Source organism: Mustela putorius, unplaced genomic scaffold (assembly GCF_011764305.1).
Source record: "Mustela putorius furo isolate JIRA1106 unplaced genomic scaffold, ASM1176430v1.1 tig00003898_pilon_pilon_pilon, whole genome shotgun sequence".
NCBI lineage: Eukaryota > Metazoa > Chordata > Mammalia > Carnivora > Mustelidae > Mustela > Mustela putorius.
In genome coordinates, this window is record NW_025422047.1 from 31,385,254 (window position 1) to 31,401,631 (window position 16,378).

A 16,378-nucleotide genomic window follows, 5' to 3' on the forward strand; every position below is an offset into this window, starting at 1 on the left:
AGAGAGGGAAGCACGCTCCCTGCTGAGCAGAGAGCCCGATGCGGGACTCGATCCCAGGACCCTGAGGTCATGACCTGAGCCGAAGGCAGCGGCTTAACCCACTGAGCCACCCAGGCATCCCAGAAATTATTTTTATTAGTGAAATTATTAAATCTGGTAATGGAGAAGTACATAAAATCAGAAGATATATTTCATAAAAATTTTTACCAACAATAACATTTTTACTAGTATGTATCAATGTCACTCTCTCTTTTGAACTGTCACTGTGAAATAATGATAAAAATAACAGATGGCATTTATTGAGTGCTTACCTTGTATAGGCACTTAAGTACTGTACATGCATGATCTCACTCAATCCTCACAAACCCTTGAGATAGGTATTATTAAACCCATTTTACTTATGAGAAAAATCAAGGCTTAGAGAAGTTAAGATGACTTGCTTAAAGTCCTACAACTACTAAGTGGTAGAGACAATACAGCCAATAGTCAACCCAGATCTGTCTGACTCCTTCCTCATCCTTTCTTAACCACGAATATCTATGCTAAGAGATACTAGATCATCATAGGCTTTGATGTTAGACCAGCTCTGAGTTTGAGACCCAGCTCTAGAGCACACCAGCCATTTGATCTTAGACAAGTTACATAACCACCTCATTTCCACCCTAAACCTCAGCAGAGTTCTGTAAATAGAAAATGGAATAATAGCATCTATCTTTGCCAGTTGCTGTAAAAATTAGGTATACTGTAGATAAAATGCCTGACACACAGTATGCCTTCAATAAATCACTTTTTATTGTTATTTTATATGATGTTTCTTTGTTTCATGTAACTTGTATTTGGCAACATTGTGTTTTAGATGGTTCAGGATAGTTCTCTTTCTGTAATTCAAAAACACTATTGCCAAAGATACACTTGTCAGAGCACATATCTTATTTTTTTGGTCTGGAAAATAGGATCGCTATACTCAAGTATCATTTAGTTGTGTACTAAACCTATTAAAGATAGCTAACCTATCTATGTTAAATAACTGAATGATTATTATATAGCAAATACATGAAGAATTCATAGGGAAACAGGAAAAACTTACTTATGACAGATCAGAAAGAATAAACAGGTTTCAAAAATTATCTCTGAATTTTATCCCTCATTCTGTTCTACAAATATAGGTCCAATTTAATTTTTGCAATTTGATGTAATAATGAAAAAGCAACATCATTGTCTGTACATGTAAGTCTATAGTTACTGATCAGTCAAAAAGTTATGATTCACTACTCATAAAATCAAAATAAATGAGCAAATGTAATGTTTTTTAAATTATGTATAATATTTAATCACATTCATGTGAAAATAAAAATAATTATTTAATTAAAAGAAATACAGATGATTCAGATTGTCCACAAAAATACTGAAAATTAATTGAGCTATTTGGATGATAGTAGACATATACAAGCACCTTTCAGCATAATTACTAAAAACAATTTTGCTTTTAAAGCTATGCCAATTCTTTTTCCCAATTCTAAAACCTCAGGGAGAAATCCAAATTAAGTAGTATAGTTTAAAAATAGAATCTATGAGCTCTACAACTGAAATAGTATATGGTTTATATACTGTATAAATTTAAAATTATAACTTAGTTTATATTAATCAGCAGTATTGATTTAGAACCTATAATTATCACTGACGTAAAATGTCAGTAGTTTTCTTATTTTACTCTGACTTGCTCATTAGGGATAAATTTCAAACACAAAAATTAAAATCTATATTTATCCATTTTGAATGTTTAATGCTTCCAAACATCTTGATTTAATGTTTATGTGAATCAACATTTCACACACTATTTTTAGATTATTAATTTCTAATGCTATGTTTATACCTGGATAATTTTATAAATGGTAATATTGTAGAAAACCAAAGAATGTAACTTTAAATATCATAATTATTCTTTACTTCTTTATACTTATAATGTAGTAAATAACCATTGAGTTCTGTGACATTCCTACAAAATATGATATTTCATTCCTATTTATAAATTATTTGTATAGGAATGCACATAGGATATGTAGTAGCAACAAAGCCAGGAAAAGGATGAGTTTCTGATATGTGATTTCGGAATGAGTCTCCTAATTCTTACTTTAACTCTAGATGTCGAAAAAAAATAAAATCCTCACATTCCCAGACACAATTAAGCAGTAGCTCCCTAAATAAACAACGATCTTATATTTTTATATTTAAATAATACATTGTTTCCAAATGTACCCCAGGACATAGTGATTGATTTGTTTAGGGAAAATACCACACTTGTAGATAAGCTCATGAATCTGTTGTCCAGGTAGGATTTGAAAGCCCCAGGGAGAGGCCTTTCTCAAACCTCTCCCCCAAATTGCCAAGACTGCTATCAGTCACTAATATGTTAGTTTGAATGAGTTTAGTGGTTACCAACCTGCACAAGACTTGTAGGAAATAGGAGCTCAGTGCTGAAAGGAAAAGAAAGGACAATTGCCAGGCTAGTGTGTCTGCCGCAGAGCCTGGAGGCCGTTTGGGAGCCGCTGCAGGACACCAGGCCCTGGAAGAATGGAGAACGCAGAAAGATGGCACAGAAAAGAAGATAAAGGACTCATGGAGGAAAACTTCACATATTTCACAGTTTCTCAAATAATCAAAACTAGTAATTTATACGGTTGATCCCAAGCAGTAGTCAAACAAAATGGTCAGATCTGAAATACTAAATAAAGATAATCAAAGTTCTAAATGGCTAAGAAATACTTAAATAATTACCTTTTCTTCTGGTGTTGAAAAGTTATAGGCTGAATTTCACAGAGGCTGAATGTATTCTATTTATTCTACTGGTTTTCTCCTCCTAGCAGTTAAAAACCGGTAACCTACAGAAAAACAGTAGTATAATCTCAACATTCCATGAAAGTTGACCGTAATCAGGAGCCGGGCCAATACTGAAGTGGTAAGGTCATTTATTGTAATTTATAGCAAAGTAAAGATATGTGTGTGTGTGTTTAATCTCTTTTATTGGAAATAAGAGATTATAGAACATTTAAATGATTGGGGAAAAACCCCGTATTTTTATCCTCCTTTCTTATTCTCTATGCACAGCTCCAATAGATGGGCTGTTAAGTTCAAAATCTGAAAATGTAATATAAGGTAAAATATTTGGGGAAGCATGTGTGTCCATGTGTCTGGCTGTTTCAGATATGTGCAGGGGTGTGAAAGACAGAAAAGAAACCAAATATTCAAATGGACCCCATGGGCACCACTGAGTCCATGAACTTCTTACAAAGTCGGGTGGAGGAGCCAGAAAAGGACCATTCATACTTTGTTGTTTCTGTTTTGTTTTCATATGTCACTGAAGGAAAGCAGAGTGTTTCATTAAAAAACAAATGCAGTGGAGCGCCTGGGTGGCTCAGTCAGTTGAGCATCTGCTTTGGCTCAGGTCATGATCCCCGGGACCTAGGATCGAGCCCTGCATTGGGCTTCCTGCTTGGCAGGAAGCCTGCTTGCCCCTTTCCCTCTGCCCCTCCCATGTTCTCCCCCTCCCCCACATGTTCTCTGTCAAATAAATAATAAATAAAATCTTTTAAAAAATACATAAAAGCACAAGTAAACTAAAAAACTATGCATTGCCACAGATACATAGTAGGGTTGGCATTGAGATGAAATTGCTTAGTCGGTGTCTTCCAAAAACCATCTCAAGTCTGAGGCTACGATATCCCACTGACAACCTGAAGGAAGGCAGGGAGGCAAGCTTTACCCAGTAATGCAGAGGGAACAGCAGCAGACAAGAGAGCAGTTTGTATGGTGGTTCCTCACTTAAGCCTTGGTGTCAGGTGGGCTTGGGTTTGAATCCTACACTAGCACTTAAGGGCTACCACTAAACCATGTGTTAGTGTCTATTTCCTGATCCTGTGTCTATTTCCTGATCTGTAAACGGAGTTAATAATAGTGCCTACCTCAGAGGCTTGTTGTTAAGATCAAATAAAGTAGATGCCTGTCTTAAATGAGCTAAAGAGTCATCATTATTAATGCTCTTCTCTACACTGTTCTGAAGTTGGGAAGGACAGATTTTGAGGCAGATCATAAAATATGTTTTGAGTGACTTGTTGCAATTGTTGAGCCAAATCTGCATTAACACTCTGACTGTATGCCCACAATACCAAACATTTTAAATCTTTATTTTGATATAATTAAAGAAAATATTTCACCTGTAGATTTTCTTTAGAAGTTTGTGAGAGGAAATACTTCAAAACAAAAAATAGGCCCACTGCTTAAGAGAAATGGTATGATTGTAATAGCTAAAAAAAAAGAGAGAGAGAGAATGGGGTTACTTGATTACTTCATAGAGTAATCAAGTTAAAAAAATATTCTAAAATGCAACAAGATGGGATTGGGAGGGAGACAAACCCTAAGAGACTTTTAATCTCACAAAACAAACTGAGGGTTGCTGGGGAGAGGTGGGTAGGGAGAGGGTGGCTGGGTTATGGACATTGGGGAGGGTATGTGTTATGGTGAGTGCTGTGAAGTGTGTAAATCTGGCAATTCACAGACCTGTACCCTTGGGACTAATAATACATTATATGTTAATACAAATTTTTAAAAACATTCTAAACAAAAATATTTCTGAGCTGGAAAGAAAAATCAAAATACTACTTGGAGGGCGCCTGGGTGGCTCAGTTGGTTAAGCAACTGCCTTTGGCTCAGGTCACGGTCCCAGAGTCTTGGGATCGAGTCCCGCATCGGGCTCCCAGCTCCCTGGGGAGTCTGCTTCTCCCTCTGACCTTCTTGCCTCTCATGCTCTCTCTCGCTGTCTCTTTCTCAAATAAATAAATAAAATCTTAAAAAAAAAAATACTACTTGGAAACTGGTCTCTAGTCCCTCCAAGATAAAATCCTTAACATAATCCACACCCCCGGGACAAGCTTTAGAATCTGCAAATCCATAATATCAGCATTCAAAATTCAGAACTTTAAGACCAGCTACTTTCACGTACAGAATTTCATCTACCCCATCCAACCCACTTCTTTCACACAAGAGTGTGTATTGGTTGAACATATACATATTACCTTTTCAAAATGGAGAGTAAAATCCTTGATTATTCAACTTTGCTCATTCATGTATGTGAGATAAACAAAACTAAGGGTAGATGAGAAGAAACCTACAATATGTGAAGAAATAATGACTATTCTTATACTCTTATTTCTGCAGAATTCAAGACTCCAGTACTCCTGAGAAGCATACCCTTAGATGCTAAAAGCATTGGCTCATTGACTTCATTCAGAGTCAGTGTTAGTAATTCTGAGAAATAATGTTTAAAAAAGGGTAAGGGGGAGCAGGTTTCTAGAAACCATAGACTGATAGCTTTATAAATTTTTGATAATGTATATTCTAATAATTACATGGTGGATAGCTTGCTTCTGGTAGCCTGCAACATTCTGTAGCAGTTTATTAAACATCGGTTCATGAGTGTTAATGGAAGTACAGTGATTATTAAAAGCAGCATGTGTTCTCTCAGAAAGCCATTCAAGAGGAATCCTCTTTTCCTCTTTTGCTAAAGTTACGGGGATGGTATATCAGGGGAATTCTGTAACCTGTTTTGCTAATCACCATGGCTCCACAGTAAGGTGAATTGGCGAGTGTGAGAGCTATTTATGGTTATAGGACTCTAACTGTGCAAAACCCCCCAAATCTCTCCAAGCCAACGCTAGAGCTAGAAGGCAGGGATAAAATTAAATCAGGCTGGTGAACTGGAATATTTAAGGTAGGACAGAAACACAGGCTGGAACCCATTTATGGCTTCTTGTTAAGAGTAAGCAGACAAGGGGCACCTGTGTAGCTCAGTAGGTTAAAGGCTCTGCCTTCAGCTCGGGTCATGATCCTGGGGTGGTGGGATCCAGGCCCTCATCGGGCTCTCTGCTCAGCGGGGAGCCTGCTCCCCCACTCTCTCTGTCTGCCTCTCTGCCTACTTGTGATCTCTCTCTCTCTGTGTCAAGTAGATAAATAAAATCTTTAAAAAAAAAAAAAAGAGTAAGCAGACAAGTCAGAGGCTTTCATTGGGCATCACAACAGAAAGATGAAGAGATGGTTAAGGAAGCAAGAGTCATGTGTCAAGGAAACCAAAGAAATGGTGGGAGGAAAAAATCAAGCCCAGCTGGTGCAACAGCTAAGAAATACCGGGGATACAAGTTGTGCAGATAATGCTTATGGATCATGGTTGTTTTCTAATGACACCCCATCAGATGATAAAGGCATCCTTCATGGTTTTCGAGTAACTGGGACCTTAACAATGGCAAGCTGTAATTCTAGAGCACTGTTTCTCAAACCTGGCTGCAATTACAGGTTTTTAAAAATACAGTGCCAAGTGTCCCAACCCCAGACCAATTAAATCAATCTCTAGGGGTGTAGCCCAGTCCTCCGTATTTTTTAAAAGCTCCCCCAGATGAATTTCATGTGCGGCGAAGGTTGTGGATTACTATCCTAGAGGGAAATCTCTATTGTATACTGCTCTTGAACTTTTAACATGCATACAAATCACTTGGGGGGGATCTTGTTAAAATGCAGATTTTGAATTAGTTAAATCTAGGTTGGGACCTCAGATTCAAAATTTATAACAAGCTCCCAGGTAGTATTGGTGGGGTTGGTTCATAGACCATACTCAGAGTAATGAGACTCTAGGACAATGCTACAGGCATCTATTTCTAGCCCTTTTCTGTTGAAAATTTTATTTTGGATTAATATCTGTAGGCAATGTTATAAAACATGATAATTAAATAGAGCAAACAGTTTACCTCAGAATTAAGATTTTAAAATATTTTCACAGGTTGAAATAAACAAGGTGAAATTTACTCCTTAACAGGGACCATTTAAAGTCTGTCATCTAAAAAAATAAAATAATAAAATAAGATAAGTCTGTCATCCAAGCTAATTCTGGAAAAAAAAAAAAAAGATGATATTAAAATACATTAGAGAGGTACCAGATGGCTCAGTTGGTTGGGCATCTGCCTTCAGCTTAGGACATGGTCCTGGGGTCCTGGGTTCAAGCCCTGTATCGGTCTCTCTGCTCAGCAGGGAGCCTGCTCCTCCTTCTGCTGCTCCCCCTACTTGTGCTCTCTAGATTGCTCTCTGTAAAATGAATGAACAAAATCTTAAAATAAATAAACAAATAAAAAATAAACAAACAAATAAATACATTAGAAAGCAATACTAATTTCACAGTGTGGCAATAGCTTATGAATAGACTAATTAAACTGAACAGTAAGCAGAGAAATGTACCTTAAAACATGAGCATTTGGAATATGATAAAAGTGGCTATTTAAATTGGGAGGTGATTATGCAATTACATGTATTCAAAATGAAACAAGAGAAAAAAAAAGAGTTATCCAGAAAAAAAAATTAAGATCCATATTTCACGCCTAACCCTAGGACAAGTTTCACATAAATCAAGGATTTAAATGTAAAAAACCAAACCCTTGAAACTATGAGACAAAACCATGGAAGTATTTTTATTTTTATTTTTATTTTTTGCTGTCAATGTTTGAATGGGGGAAGCCTTTTAAAATATGGTATAAAGCCAGAATGCCATAAAAAACTAATAAATTAACCAAAAAAAAAGCATGGTAAAAGACCTTCATAGGAAACTCAAAAGACTAAGAACAAGCTGAGGAAAAATATTTGTCACTCATAGCAGAGACAATTAATTTTTCTAATAGTAAAGAGTTCCTACAAAAGAATAATAATAAAAACCCACAACGCCCAAGAAAGATGAACGAAGTATATGACCAAGCTGTTCACAGAAAATGTTACAACTGCACCACATGATTCCTATACCAAAGTACTTATTCAGCTAAGACATACTGGTGCCCAACTAGTTATCTATAGATAGTTATCTATCTATCTAAGCTTTGTATTATCGATAAAGCAGGCAAATTCCCATGCTGCCTGCTAATTGGGCTGTCATAGAAAAAGAGCATCTTCAAAAGGAGAGAGTGATCCCCAGTAAGAGTCAAGGCTGATGAGAGGTCAAGTGTGAAAAGTGCCCATTAGACCCATACATCTATGGTCAATTGATTTCAACAAGGGTGCCAAGAAAATTCAATGGGGGAATGAATAGTCTTTTCAACAAATGGTGCTGCAACAGTTGATATCCACATGCACAGTAATGAATTTGGACCCCTACATCACACTATACATAAAAATTTACTCAAAATGCATCAAAGACCTCAATGTAAGAGCTAGGACGATAAAGTCATAGAATATACAAGAGGTACAAACCTTCATGACCTTGGCTTAGGCAGTGGTTTCTAAGATATGGCACCTAAAACACAAGCAACCAAAGGACAAATAAATAAATGGGACTTTATCATAATTAAAAGTTGTTGTGTGTTGGGGTGACTGGGTGGTTCAGTCGTTTAAGTGTCTGACTCTTGATGTCAGTTCAGGTCATGATCTCAAGCTTGTGAGATTGAGCCCCACACTGGACTCCTTGTTAGGCATGGAGCCTGCTCAAGATTCTCTATCTCTCTCCCTCTGCTCCTCCCACCTCTGGCTCACATGTTCTCTCTCTCTCTCTCCAAAAAAAAAAAAGCTTTCGTGTGTCAAAGGACACTATCAAGAAAATGAAAAAAAACAGGCCACAGAAAGAGAGAAATAGGTATAAATCATGTATCTGATAATGGTCTAGTATCTAGAATATATTAAGAACTCTCACAACTCAGTAATAAAAAGATTTAACCCAATTTTAAAATGAGCAAAGGATTTGAACAGACATTTCTCCAAAGATACATACATGGCCAATAAGCACATAAAAAGATGCTCCATGTTTTTAGTCACTAGGGAAATGTAAATCAAAACTCCAACGAGTATCACTTCACACCCACTAGGAAGGCTAGAATAAAAAAATAAAATAATAACAAGAGTCAATGAAATTGGAGCCCTCATCTAATGCTGGTGGGAATGTGAAACGGTGCAGCTGCTTTGGGAAACAGTTTGGCAGTTCCTCAAAAGGTTTAACAGTTATCATAGGACCCAGTAATTCCACTCACATATTTACTCAAGAGAACTGACACATATGATCATACAAAAACTTATGAACTTTCTATGAAGATTCATAGAAACATTATCTTAAGAGCCAAAAGTAGAAACAACACAAATGCCCATTAACTGATGAACTGATAAACAAAATGATAGATCTGTTCTGTGGCATACAACACAATATTATTCATCAATAAAGGAAGGAAGTATTGATACATGCTCCAGCATGGAGGAACCTGGAAAACATTATGATAAATGAAATAAGCCAGTCCCAAAAGGTCACACGTTATATGATTTCATTCATAGTAAATGTCCAGAATGGGTAAATCCATAGAGACAGGAAGTAGACAAGTGGTTGTTAGGGCCAGCGGGGAAGAGGAAATGGAAAGTGACTACTAATGGCTAGGGGGTTTTTATTTGGGGATAAAAAAAATATTCTGGATTTAGATAGGGGCAATGGTCACACAACCTTGGGAATATACTAAAAATCACTGAATTGTACACTTCAAACTTGTGATTTTTCTGGTATCTTAATTACATCTCTTTTAAAAAGCATTTATTGGATTTTTGAGACTAGGATATCACTGATGTCCTTTGCAAGCATAGTTTTCCAAAGGTTGATGGTCCCAGAAAGATTGCCGTGGACCAAAGAATGAGTGGGCAATGCAGTGTAGTTAGTAAGTATATGCAACTCTTGGAAGGCCAGGTGAGTGAGAAGAGGATAAGAAGGGCAATGGCTGAGTGAGCTGCAGGAGGGGCTGAGGGGGAGGGAGAGGGACAGGCAGACTCCACGTTGAGTGCGGCACCATCGTGGGCTCGATCCCAGGACCAGAGATCACGACTTGAGCCAGAATCAGGAGTTGGACACCCAACCAACCAAGTCACCCCGGCGTCCCTCTACTTTTTACTCTTTAATCTACCTGAGCCACATATCTGCATTCTCATTCTTCTTTTGGTGTTTTATAAAAAGAAAACTCTATCTGCAAGACTTTTGAAGCTGACATATACAATTTCCTGAAAACATACAAAATTACATCTTGACCAGTTGTATGTGGATAGGCATGCATACAGGCCCTGAATCCAACTTATTTAGAAAGAGCACCTAATTTTCTCCTAGTCTTAGAACCAGGTAAGATTTACTTTAAACATCCATATTTGATAAAATGATCACAGTGGCATGAACAGCAGACTACAGTGTTTAAGAGTTGGAACACTAGAGCCACACAGCCTGGATTTAAGTCCCAGATCTATGTAACTTCATATAAATTGTGGAACCTATCTGAACCTTAATTTCCTCAAATGTAAATGTTTGCCATTAATTAAGTATAAAACATTTAGGATAGGAAAAAATTCTGTATCTGAATCTGATACTAGGACCAGAAATCTCAGTCATAAGTATATCCTAATACTGTTGGCAAACCCAAAAATTCAGTCTCTGGTCCCTGACGATTTAGGAGGTTTAGGGCACTTGATCTGGTCAATTGACTCTCTAATGTATCATTGGGGTTGTTCTTAACTTCCAGAAAAATCCCCAGACGAAATAATTCTAGTGACCCCAAACAACCCAGTTTGGTCCTGTTACTGATTATGCGTATGTTTACTGGAATCCCTTGGTAGTACACACTTTCTGAAACTGATCAGCACTCCTTGGAGAATCTATAGTGCTTCTGACCTTTTGGGTATATGGTACCTCCACTTCCACTCCCTTGAGTTAGGTCCCTCACACCCATTCTAATCTTACTCTAAACCCCAGAGCAACCCAGGAGCCTGAAAAAAATAGCCGGTAGTTTCCCATTGGTTTGGTGAAACTGTGGGTTAAGCTACAGTTGTCAGCTACTTTCCACTAAATTGGGACTAAGCCACAGGAAACTATTCTTGTAATTAAAATTCCTTGGTTATTTTATTTTCATATCTCCATCTTGTGTTAGGCATACATGTATCTATCTATCTTTATCTCCCTCTTCACTGTGGTTTGTTGTTGTTTAAAACAATCTTTTTAAAAATTTTTTTAAAATAAACATATAATGTATTTTTATCCCCAGGGGTACAAGTTTGTGAATCGCCAGGTTTACACACTTCACAGCACTCACCATAGCACATACCTTCCCCAATGTCCCTAACCCCACCACCCTCTCCCAGCCCCCCTCCCCCCAGCAACCCTCAGTTTGTTTTGTGAGATTAAGAGTCTCTTATGGTTTGTCTCCCTCCCGATCCCATCTTGTTTCATTTATTCTTTTCCTACCCCCCAAACCCCCACATTGCATCTCCACTTCCTCATATCAGGGAGATCATATGATAGTTGTCTTTCTCCAATTGACTTATTTCGCTAAGCATAATACCCTCTAGTTCCATCCATGTTGTCACGAATGGCAAGATTTCATTTCTTTTGATGGCTGCATAGTATTCCATTGTGTATATATACCACATCTTCTTTATCCATTCATCTGTTGATGGACATCTAGGTCCTTTCCATAGTTTGGCTATTGTGGACATGGCTGCTATAAACATTCGGGTGCACGTGCCCCTTCGGATCACTACGTTTGTATCTTTGGGGTAAATACCCAGTAGTGCAATTGCTGGGTCATAGGGTAGCTCTATTTTCAACTTTTTGAGGAAGCTTCATGCTGTTTTCCAGAGTGGTTGCACCAGCTTGCATTCCCACCAACAGTGTAGGAGGGTTCCCCTTTCTCCGCATCCTCGCCAGCATCTGTCATTTCCTGACTTGTTAATTTTAGCCATTCTGACTGGTGTGAGGTGGTATCTCATTGTGGTTTTTGATTTGTATTTCTCTGATGCCGAGTGATGTGGAGCACTTTTTCATGTGTCTGTTGGCCATCTGGATGTCTTCTCTGCAGAAATGTCTGTTCATTAAAACAATCTTTATAATAAACATCACCATGATTTATAAATGACTAATACTTTCCAACTTCCCAAAAACAATGATCGAAGTGATGTATTTTAATCACATGAGGGGCACTAGTTTTAATATACGTCTATACCACTTTATTAAGTGCTTACTAAACAAATTCCTTTTGCCAAGCATGATGAAAGTTTTGTGTAGAATTATTGCTCAAGGTCAACAGTCTACAATAAACCTCAGTTATATGCCAAAACTCACCAGGAACAAATAATCCATTTTGTTGAGTCTTCAAACATTGAAAGCTAAACTTTGAGGGGGAAATGATGGTTAGAGTACCCATAAACAATGTGGTTGTGGGGCACCTCTGACCCTGGGAGGAATTAAATGGCTGAGAAGCATGGCCTGCAGAGCCTCTGTCACATTTCTTCTTCCTTCAACCAATCTCTGGGTGAGAAGGGGAAGGAAGTTACTTGCAGCATCATTAACAATTTCCTTTCCACCTCTCCCTGTAAAAACTGAAGCACAATAGACTGGAGAAAAGAAGCAGAGAGGCTTCGACACTTCTGACAAGTCAGAAGAATCATATCTAATGTAGACAAAAACCTATTGTCTACACCCACATAGTTTCTTAACTAAATTCACATTTGCTTCCGGTGTTCCCATGGTGTGGTGGTTTATCTATTCACTCTATAGCAAATACATGGAGGTCACAAAGGCTTTCGGTAATAAAGCTAAGGGCTCATGTTTTTTGTTCTTAAAAATAGATTTTTGATTGTGATAAGATACACATAATGCAAAATTTACCATTTCAATCATTCTTTTATTTATTTATTTATTTATTTGTCAGACAGCGAGCGAGAGCGAGCACAGGCAGACAGAGAGGCAGGCAGAGTCAGAGGGAGAAGCAGGCTCCCTGCGGAGCAAGGAGCCCGATGTGGGACTCGATCCCAGGACGCTGGGATCATGACCTGAGCCGAAGGCAGCTGCATAACCAACTGAGCCACCCAGGCGTCCCACCATTTCAATCATTCTTAAGTATACAATTCAGTGGTAGTAATTACACTCATAATGTTGTACAACTATTACAATGCATTCCAGAACCTCTTCATCACCCCAAATAAAAACCCTGTACCCATTACATAATAACTCCCCATTCCTTCCTCACCAACATCCACCTCTCCCCTCCCCTGCTCCTGGTAAACTAGTCTCTTTCTTTCTTTCTTTTCTTTCTCTTTCTCTTTCTTTCTCTATGAATTTGCCTACTCTATGTACTTCATATGAGTGAGATCATATAATATTTGTCCTTTTGTGTCTGGTTTATTGTACTTTGCATGAGGCTCTCAAGGTTCATCCATGTCATACCATGTATCAGAATTTCATTCTTTTTGAGACTGAATAGTATTTCATTGGATGTATGCACCACATTTTGTTTATTCATCTGTTGATGGACATTTGGGTTGTTTCCACCTTTTGGCTGTTGTGAATAATTCTACTATGAAAATTGATATACAAGTATCTGAGTTCCTGTTTTCACATTTTTTTTTTAAGGTATATACCCAGAGGGGGAAATGTTGTATTATATGGCAATTCTCCTTCTCCCTTCTTTCTTTCTTTCCTTCCCTCCCTTTCTTTTTTCTTTTCTTTCCTTCTTTCTTTTTTCTTTTTTTTGAGGAACTGCCATATTGTTTTCCAGTGTGCACCATTTTATAGTCCCAGTGGTATAAACCATTTTGTATTGGAAGGCTCCAATTTCTCCATATCTTCACCAACACTTATTACTTTTCAATTTTTATTATTATTTTTAAATATTTTATTTATTTATTTGTCAGGGAGCAAGAGATACAGAGAGAGATCACAAGCAAGGGGAGCAGCAAAAGCAAAGGGAGAAGCAGGCTCTCCTCTGAGCAAGGAGCCCAACCTGGGAGTCAATCCTAGGATCCTGGGATTGTGACCTGAGCTGAAGGCAAATGCTTAACTGACTGGGCCACCCAGGCGTCCCACCATTTTTATTTTTTATAATAGCTTTCCTAATGGGTGGTGGTTTTCAGATATATGATTAGCAAATATTTTCTTTCTGTCAATGTGTTGTCTTTTCACTCTCTTGATAGTGTCCTTTGATGAACAAAAGTCTTTAATTTTTATAAAGTACAATTTACCTTTTTCCTTTGTTGTCTGTGCTTTTTGTGTCATATTTGAGACAACCTCTCCAAATTTAATGTCATAAAAATTTCGCTCTATATTTTCTTCTGAGCGTTCCATACTTTTAGTTCTTACATGTAAGGCTTTGATCCATTTTGAGTTGATTTTGTACATGTTGTAAGTTTAAAAACCCAACTTCATTGTTTTGTATATGAATTTTCCTATGCCTTTTGGGTTACATTTATTTTTCTCATTTATAAACTTAAGATTGTACTAGCTACATTGTATATTTGTCTTTAAAATTATTATATATATTATTATATTGTTAATAAGATAACTACAATATGGACATTTTAAAAGTATATTTAATTCAATAAAACACTTTTTTTGTTGTTGATTGCATTTCATAGGCTGAGTAAACTCTACACCACGTTTTAGGGACCTATGAAGAAAGACATCAATGTAGGAAAGAAAACTAGAATGGGGGGTTGAATTTCAAAAAAGTTGATGTTATCAAAAGGAGCCAGCTCTAAAGATGAGTGCCCTTCTTCAGCAACGGGTTTGGGGACAACTGGTGTCAAGGCCCCTGCCTTGGGTTATCCATTACGGACTTCTACCATTAGAAACTTGAGTCTAGAAGGGCCTTCTGAAGCTCTGTGGAATAAAGTCATTTCACAGATTATTTTTGTTTTCTGTCCAATGTTAAGCTTGGACCCCTGACTACTCACCCAAGGTAGATGACCACCCTCTCACTGGCCGGGCTCTCCCCTTGAGTCAATGTGGCTCTGAACTGGGTCCACTCATTCTCACATTCTTGCATATTCCCTGGTGGCTTCCTGCTCTTCCCCAACAGTGCAGAGATCTTCATCATGCTGCCGGAAGCACTAAAATACACCCAGCTCACCTAGGGCAAGCCCCACCCACCTTGGGGTTGTGACTGCTGGCCTGAAAAAACCTTTGGATCTCTTGAGATCACTGTGTATGTTTCAGGACAGAATTTCTGCAGGAAACATGTTGAATGGCTCTCACCAAAAACAAAACCAAGGCCTAAGTCTGCCTTTCCTACCAGCAGAGCTTCAGAAGGGGGCAAGTTGTTGGGTGAGCAAGGGGAGGCTGGGTCCCTGCGGGCTTGCGGGTGTGTGTGTGTGGCTGAGCAGGAAGCAGAAGGGACCTGAAACATTTACAAACCCAGTCTCAAGTGAGATTGTGAATGGAGCTCTGGTCAGACAGTAGTGACAAAGAGAGACAATTAACTGTCTGGTCACCTACACACTACTGACTTTGAATGAATGGTACTTTTCCAAAGCAGACGCTCTGGCTACTTCTATAAACACATTCCTCACATGTGGGGTAAACACAGTCCTTAACCTAAGTGAGAAGTGAGCTGATAGTAATTGAAAATTTAGAAAAGTGGAAAATAACCTCAAAATGATTACACCTAGAAGTCTCCTTACAGACTGGCTAAGATTATTCAAAACGGATTATCTTCTTGAAGATTCCTAAGGATGGAATTCTAAAATCCTATTTAGATAGTTATTATATACATTTAAATGGAGCCCCTGTAGTGGGGCAGCAGGATATAAGGGGAAAAGCCCAAGACTTGGAATTAGAGTTCTGCCTCTTTTTTCTTTTGTTCTCTTCTTTCTTCTTTTTTTAATGTGAGCCAGTATGGGGCTTGAACTCACCACTCTGAGATCAAGACCTGAGCTTAGATCAAGTCAGATGCTTAGTGGACTGAGCCACCCAGGCATCTGTCTGCTGTTTTTAAATGTGTGAACATAACCTAGGGCAAGTAACTTAGTCTTTCTCACCCTTAATTTACACCCAGTGTTGTAATAGTGTTACAAGAAATAAATGAGGTAGAGTATGTGAAAAGTGTATTGTAAAGCACTATACAAATGTTAATCTTTCAATAAATTTGTGTTTTGTAAACAACTTGTACAAAAGGTCATCTCTTCAATGGCCATTTATATTTTTTATCTTTATGGTCAATATTGACATCTTTTTTTTTCTTTACATCATTATATTGGTTACTGGACACCACTTTAAAAATGGCCATTTGTTGTCATGTTATAGATTAAACCTTGGTAAGGCCAGCCTTATAAAAATGTATTATTTTCTGTGAGCCATTATATTTATAATTCAGATACCACCAAGTGGATGGTGGTGCCTGGTTAATGGTTGCATAGGCTTATTGTTTAGTCTATTCTCTGATTTAGATAAGAGAATATAGAGTAGTCTGCAACCCAGTTAAATTTTTTTTATCATACGTATTTGTTAAGAATAATAGTCTTAACATGAACAGACATTTCTCCACAGAAGACACACAGCTGACCAACAGACTCA